Genomic DNA, 7,373 nt, shown 5'->3' on the forward strand with positions numbered 1-7,373 from the left:
ATGATTTTTTAAAATAATTTAAACGTGTTTTCCACCAAAATAAGATACATTTTGTGGATGCTAAATAAAAACACATTCTGTGCAATTTAGCCAAATGCATTTAATAACAAACATTTAAAAAAAATATATAAACCATACACTTACCATATTTTGTACGCTTGGATGGTGAGCATCTGTCCCAAGCATTATTGGCGTAAACTTCCCCTGCCACTATAAGACAATTTCGATCAACTGTCATTCTGTCATGGTAACCCTCAACACGGGTATCCCATAGTGGGGGGTGAGTCTCTACAGCTACAATCAGTTTTTCCGTGTCCACCCGTGGAGCCATGATAATTTTTTAAGATATTAATAATCTCAAAACCTGGATAAAAGCCTGCAGAACAACACCACAATGCTTGCTGCAAACGTCTGCAAAGTAAAAAGCAGATTTGAGAAAAAAAAATATGGTACCTTGTCCACCTGCAAGTATTTAAAATTGTAACAAACTTGATTTGAGCCACACGGACACGGACCGCACGGATAGCACACGGACATCATTTGTATCACGTACGTGTCAACACGGACCCATAGGATGTAATGGGTTCGTGATTACGTGATCCCGGAGCAACACGGACATGTCAGCGCTTTTTCTAGACGGACACATGTATGCACGGAACGTACACAAGCTCCGTGCAAAAATACTTACGTGCGGCTTGTAACATGAAAATAAATGATTCAACGTAAGCACGTGTCTCCGGTACGTGCAAAAAATGGCAAACACGGACCGGAGGCACGGATGTGTGACGGAGGCCTAAGAGATAGTCTGCAAGAGAGACATGCTGGAACTCTGATTGGCAAAGTAAGGAAATTGGTTATTGCTGCCAGAAATTGAAAAAATTTATTCCATCTTGAAGAGACATGCTGGAAAAGGGGCAATTGTCGATCAAGTCACTCGGTGGGGCAGCACGTATTTAATGATTGAGCGATTGCTTAAGCTGAAACCCTTTCTTATAGACATGGCCAACCCTCAGGTAACACTAAATGACGATGAATGGACACAGGTGGCTGAATTGAAGGAATTGCTTCATCACCCATTTACAGTGACTAAAAAGTTACAAGCTGAGTATTTAACTCCCAGCATTTTCATAAAGGAGTGGAAGAACTTGCTATTTTGCCTATCTCAAAGAGGAGGTTTAATCGCAGATGGCATTGGTGCTTCAATGGAACAAATAGCGACACTGCTATTAGAAAATAAAATCCTTCTCGCAGCTGTGTATGTGGACCCAAGTCATAGTATATTGCTGGATTATCAACAGCTTACTAAAGGAAAAGAAGCTCTGACAGTGATAGCAATTAGGATGAGTGGGCTACAGGACTGCCAGGAGCAAGAGGACTTGGATCCTGCTAGTGCTACTGCTGCCCTATCTTCATCCTCATCAGATGAGGAGTTTAATTTGGAAAGTATTTGGATGACATGGAGCAGGCAAAGCGTTGCTGCAGGGCACAAGATTCCAAAACCCATAGCAAACAGCATGACCATATTTCAGCAAAATGTTTCACTTGCTCTCAAAGAAGTAGAAGAGTTCAACCGTTCATCAAAACTGACTGTGCAGGAGGCAATTCTTTCATACCCTGAAATTGTTAGAGATGTTGCCCACGTAGTCACCGCTTTGCCACCAAACCAAGTTAGGGTTGAGGTTGTTCTCCAGCCTTAAAATAATTAGGTCAGATTTGGGGTCATCTATGAAAGAGGATCTGATGGCGGCGATACGATTTCTCAGAATAAATTCATAGACTACACAAATAATCTGTACATTTTTGTTGAAAACTGTTTTTTTCCCACTTACTGCATAGTATATTGCATATTTACAATTTATTAAAGTTTTTGTGTGCTGAACGTGTACAGTCGTGGCCAAAAGTTTTGAGAATGCTACAAATATTAATTTTTACAAAGTCTACTGTTAAGTTTTTCTAATGGCAATTTGCATATACTCCAGAATGTCATAAAGAGTGATCAGCTTAACAGCAATTACTTGAAAAGTCAATATTGGCTAAGAAAATGAACTTCAACCCCCAAAACACATTTCAACATCATTGCATTCCTGCCTTAAAAGGAGCAGCTACCATTGTTTTAGTGATTGTTCCATTAACACAGGTGTGGGTGTTGATGAGGACAGGGCTGGCGAACAATCAGTCATGATTAAATAAGAATGACACCACTGGACACTTTAAAAGGAGGCTGGTGCTTGGCATCATTGTTTCTCTTCAGTTAACCATGGTTATCTCTAAAGAAACACATGCAGCCATCATTGCTCTGCACAAAAATGGCCTAACAGGGAAGAGTATCGCAGCTACAAAGATTTCACCTCAGTCAACAATCTATCGCATAATCAAGAACTTCAAGGAGAGAGCTTCCATTGTTGCCAAAAAGGCTCCAGGGCGCCCAAGAAGGACCAGAAAATGCCAGGACCGTATCGTAAAACTGTTTCAGCTGCGGGATCGGACTACCAGCAGTGCCGAGCTAGCTCAGCAATGGCAGCAGGCTGGTGTGAGTGCTTCTGCACGCACTGTGAGGCGGAGACTGCTTGAGGAAGGCCTGGTTTCAAGGACGGCAGCAAAGAAGCCACTTGTCTCCAGAAAAAACATCAGGGACCGACTGATATTCTGCAAAAGGTACAGGGAGTGGACTGCTGAGGACTGGGGTAAAGTCATTTTCTCAGATGAATCCCCTTTTCGATTGTTTGGGACATCTGGAAAACAGCTTATTAGGAGAAGAAGAGGTGAGCGCTACCACCAGTCTTGTCTCATGCCAACTGTTAAGCATCCTGAAACGATTCATGTGTGGGGTTGCTTCTCAGCCAAGGGAATCGGCTCACTCACAGTCTTGCCTAAAAACACAGTCATGAATAAAGAATGGTACCAGAATGTCCTCGAAGAGCAACTTCTTCCAACTGTCCAAGAGCAGTTTGGCGCCCAACAATTCCAGCATGATGGAGCACCTTGCCATAAAGCAAAGGTGATCACTAAATCGCTCATGGAACAAACCATAGGGATTTTGGGTCCATGGCCTGGAAACTCCCCAGATCTTAATCCCATTGAGAACTTGTGGGCAATCATCAAGAGACGGGTGGACAAACAAAAACCAACAAATTCTGGGAAAATGCAAGCATTGCTTATGCAAGAATGGACAGCTATCAGTCAGGATTTGATCCAGAAGTTGATTGAGAGCATGCCAGGGAGAATTGCAGAGGTCCTGATGAAGAAGGGTCAACACTGCAAATATTGACTTGCTGCATTAACTCATTCTAACTGTCAATATAACCTTTTGGTACTCATAATATGATTGCAATTATATTTCTGTATGTGATGTAAACATCAGACAAACACAATTAAAAACCAGAGGGCAACAGATCATGTGAAAATATAATTTTGGTGTCATTCTCAAAACCTTTGGCCATGACCGTATTTCAATAGATACATTTTATGTTCTATCTAAACAGCTTGATCATTGCATCACAATAAGGATTAAAAGCCTGATGTTACCATTTTACTACAGTAAATTTATCACAAACATGAGTCATATATGAGGGAGTCAGAGTCATTGGAGTAGGAATCAGGGAAATTGAGGAGTCGGAATCGGAGGTTAGGCTTACTGACTCCACAGCCCTGCTTAAACCAGAGAGTTATGTCACACAGAATAGTTACTAAATAACATTTCCAACATGTCTACTTTACATTAGCACAATTTTTGAAACCTCTTTCTTTTGTTATGAAGTTAGAAAGGTTAAAGTTTATCAGCAATTTCTAATTTTTTAAACAAAATTTACAAAATCATTTTTTTTTTTACAGCCCACATCACATTTGAAGTGGCTTCGAGATGGTTAGGTGACATAAAATACCCAAAAGTGACACCATTCTAAAAACTGCACCCCTCAAAGCTCAAAACAACATTCAAAAAGTTAATTAACCCTTTAGGTGCTTAGCAGGAACTAAAACAATATGGAAGGAAAAAATGAAAATTTTACGTTTTCCACAAAAATGTGTCACAAGGAGGTTTTTACAATCATCGCTGACTGTCAGGATCCATGGCGACTACAGGTTCTGGCACTCTGCCTGCTAACTCCTCTGATGTCAGTGATCATCAAAGGCAGAAATGAGCGTCGACCTAACTATACTCGTTTTGCCCTTATAATATTTTCTTTAAAATCTATTCTTTTTTTATCATCTGTTAACACATAGTATCTCTCTGTACCTGCACTTGTACACATTCTGGCTGGTGACCTGTTCATGCAGCGATATGTGATTCCCTTATTAATTATATTGATGGTTGGACCATACGATGCAGGCACTTTTTACCATTTACCCTTTGTACTTCTCCCTAATTCCTCCTAGATTGTAAGCTTGCGAGCAGGGCAACTCACTCTACTTGATTTCTGTTGAATTGTGTTATTCTGTAATGTCTGATATTGTCTGTATGTGTCCCCTTTGAATTGTAAAGTGCTGCGAAATATGATGGTGTTACATAAATAAAATTATTATTAATATTATATAGGGAGGCTATTTAGGGGCTCATAATGTATATAAGAGGCTATGTAGGGGATCAAAATGTATATACAGTCATATGAAAAAGTTTGGGCACCCCTATTAATGTTAACCTTTTTTCTTTATAACAATTTGGGTTTTTGCAACAGCTATTTCAGTTTCATATATCTAATAAATGATGGACGCAGTAGTATTTCTGGATTGAAATGAGGTTTATTGTACTAACAGAAAATGTGCAATCCATATTTAAACAAAATTTGACCGGTGCAAAAGTATGGGCACCTCAACATAAAAGTGACATTAATATTTTGTAGATCCTCCTTTTGCAAAAATAACAGCCTCTAGTCGCTTCCTGTATCTTTTAATGAGTTCCTGGATCCTGGATGAAGGTATATTTGTCCATTCCTGTTTACAAAACAATTCCAGTTCAGTTAAGTTTGATGGTCGAGCATGGACAGCACGCTTCAAATCATCCCAAAGATGTTCAATGATATTCAGGTCTGGGGACTGGGATGGCCATTCCAGAACATTGTAATTGTTCCTCTGCATGAATGTTTGCACATTTGTACTTGGACTTTATCTATAGTGCAATAGTATTTTGTCTTAGGTCATCCTCAAACGCCCATTAAATAAAAGCACTTTTTGCATATATTTCCACTTTTCCACAAGCCATGGATGTTTCCTCATTTGATAATGAGGAAAGACAGAGGAAGCTTAATTCCATTTTCTGCGATGAAGCAACAGCCACGTCTAATCCCCTGTCTAATACAGATAAGAAATTTACCTTTTAGGATCTTGAGAAGGCATTTACCCATAGACTGAGAACCTGGTGGGATTCTGCCACCCTCAAGAAATATATAGAAAAATCAATGATTCCACGCGGCCTTCGACTCAAAAAATTTCCTACTTTTGTATTCCATCAGGATTTCCAAAATGAATGGAATAATATCCTTACCACCTGTTCGTTGAATCTTATGAATCTTATTATTAAAGAGGAGGAAAGATTGAAAGTCTTTGATAAACAGATTAACGAAATTCAAGATTTTTTGAACAAAAATTACGATGCAGTGGATTATAAGAAACTTCATGACAAATTTCTCGCTAATGTAAACAAAATTGAGGATAGCCTTATCCAATATAAACAAAGAAAATATAAGCGAGACATGAATGATTATAATACTAACCAGGTTTATTCCTGGAATATGTCAAGAAAATCCATTCTAAAACATCGTGGTGATAATATCCATCGTGACAAATCTGTAATATTTACCTCCACTGATCTGGACACGACAGGTGGTAGTGGCAGCTCACTGGACTCTGAAAATATTATAGAAGGTGCCATTCCCAAAAGACCAAAAAAGTCAAAAAACGTAGTGGTCATAGAGGAGGAAGAAAGCACCATAGACGCAGCAAGGTCCCTTCCTCGTCGTACCAGCAGGAATCAATACCGGAGATATTAAATGCATCTGATAAAACTGAATTTTCCGTTATAAATTTATCAGCATGTTCCATCAATTTCCATCAACTACAAGTCCTCAAAAAAGGTTTAAATTTTGCTCCAACGTCTCGAGCTGACTTGTTCCAAACCATTAAGGATGTTAATAAATTTATTCGAAATTTGACAGTTAAAAAACATTTTTTTTTCTTCTGAACAAAGCTCTATGGATATTGCTGTGACACCTAATGCTACCCTGGATGAACCCAATTTTCCATTACATATGGGTCTTCAGGAACATGTTTCCATTAAAACCCTGTCAGAATTAGATGATTCCAATACTCCTGAACTCTGTATTCCTTCTTTCAAGACTACCAATAGTGGTTTCTACCCTATAGCCTCATGTGTCCCAATCATGGACACATATCAAGACTTAATGGAGGCAGAGATTAAAAATATTCTTTCCTCGGATGCAGGACCTATAAATAATCTCACCATTCATGAACGCAAAGCCCTCAAAGATCTGAGAGATAATCCCTATATTACTATCAGAGCCGCCGATAAGGGTGGCTCAGTAGTCATTCTTGATAGCTCTCTATATGAGAAGGAGATCCTGCACATGTTGGAAGATACCAACACCTACAAACCACTTACTTGTGATCCCACCAAAGTCTTTTCTGAAAAATGAAATGACATCTTAGATCGGGGCTTAGTTTTAGGTATTTTTGACTAACGAACATTTGATTATTTAACAAATGAAGTTCCCGTGTGTCTCATTTTCCAGGGACTTCCAAAAATACACAAGGGCCTCTTTCCTCCACCGCTGCGCCCAATTGTGGCCAGCACAGATTCTTTTACCAGTCGAGTCTTGGACTGGCTGGATAACATCTTGCAGCCCCTTGTCAAAAGATCCGCTGGTTATATTAAAGACACCAAACATTTACTGCAAGCCCTTCCTGATCTCACCTGGACTAATGACATGTTTTGGGTCACAAGTTATGTCACATCTTTATACTCTTGCATTCCCCATGATTTAGCTCTTAAATCTCTTTCTTATCATTTATCCCAGCTAACTAACCTTAGTGACATATTCAAAGAATATGTCATTTTGATATGTGAATTTCTTTTGAAACATAATTTTTTTTAGTTTCAATCAACGATTTTATTTGCAGGTGAATGGCTGTCCAATGGGTGCGAGTTTTTCTTGCGTTTTAGCCAATTTATATATGGTTTCATGGGACGGCGTCTACATACATACGTCAAACAATCCATTCTTGGGCCAAATATTTTGGTACGCTAGATATATAGATGATTTGATAATGATCTGGAAACGCAAGTAAAACTCGCCCAAGGATTTACCTTATAATTTTCTCTCATATTTGAACTCCAACAATATGAATTTAAGTTTTACAGT

This window comes from Anomaloglossus baeobatrachus, chromosome 4, assembly GCF_048569485.1.
Source record: "Anomaloglossus baeobatrachus isolate aAnoBae1 chromosome 4, aAnoBae1.hap1, whole genome shotgun sequence".
Classification (NCBI taxonomy): domain Eukaryota; kingdom Metazoa; phylum Chordata; class Amphibia; order Anura; family Aromobatidae; genus Anomaloglossus; species Anomaloglossus baeobatrachus.